The following is a 989-nucleotide window of genomic DNA, read 5'->3' as shown; positions in this document are numbered from 1 at the left end:
ATACGTAATATAGGCAGTGGCGGAGCTTAAAACAAAATTTTAGGGGGCCAGATAGAACATAAAAGATAATTGTCAAGATGTTTTTGATATAGACTCCGTTTAAGATAAGTTTGTCTAATCCCATCTCTTTGATTTGGGTGATATTGCCAAATTTAAAGTCGTTTTCCAGGGTCTTGTTCCAAAGAATTAAGGTCAAACTCATCAGATGCAACTCTTTGAACTTTTGGAGGTTGTATCTCACTTTTTTCGTGATTCATTAAAGTAGAAAAATTATCTACAGGTGTTGATATTGTAAAAGTTATATGTTCTCCTTAAATATTAGCCTTTCTCTTAAAAAATGCATCAATTCTTTGATTTTTCATGATTATTTTATATAAAAATTTGAATATATATCCTATAAAATATGTAAAAAAGAAGTTAGAATGATAAATATTAAAATTTATAATGTTTATTGAATTTTTTTTATCAATTTATACAAATACAATAATATCAATACTTATTGAATATTCTAATATTTTTTATAATATAAAAAATTAAATTAGATAAACAGTAAAATGTAAAATGTAAAATGTAAAATGTAAAATAATACTAAATTACATAAATAAAAAATACCTAATTTTTTATATTTGAACTCAAAGGTAGAGAAAGTGTTGCTTATTGAATAGAGAAGAGTTGCGAAATACGAATACACTTAGTTAAGTCCAAATCTAACATGTTTTGAATATTTAAAATTAAAAATTATTATGCAATAAAAACAAAAGATGAAGATTGAACTTTGGTATTTTAAGTCATAGTAAAGTATTTAAGCCAATTGAACTAATTTTTTATTTTTTGAAGAAGTATTATTAATTTTTTACTAAAAGTTTGGGGACCATGGTCATGGCCCCCTTGTCTTAACTAAACTCCGCCCCTGAATATAGGTGATAAATTAAATATAAATGCAAAGTACAAGAAGGTTTTTTCTGCTTAATTACTAATGCATCGTATTA

This window comes from Arachis ipaensis, chromosome B06 (genome assembly GCF_000816755.2).
Source record: "Arachis ipaensis cultivar K30076 chromosome B06, Araip1.1, whole genome shotgun sequence".
In the NCBI taxonomy this organism is placed as follows: domain Eukaryota; kingdom Viridiplantae; phylum Streptophyta; class Magnoliopsida; order Fabales; family Fabaceae; genus Arachis; species Arachis ipaensis.
Note: the sequence above shows the minus strand (reverse complement) of the source record.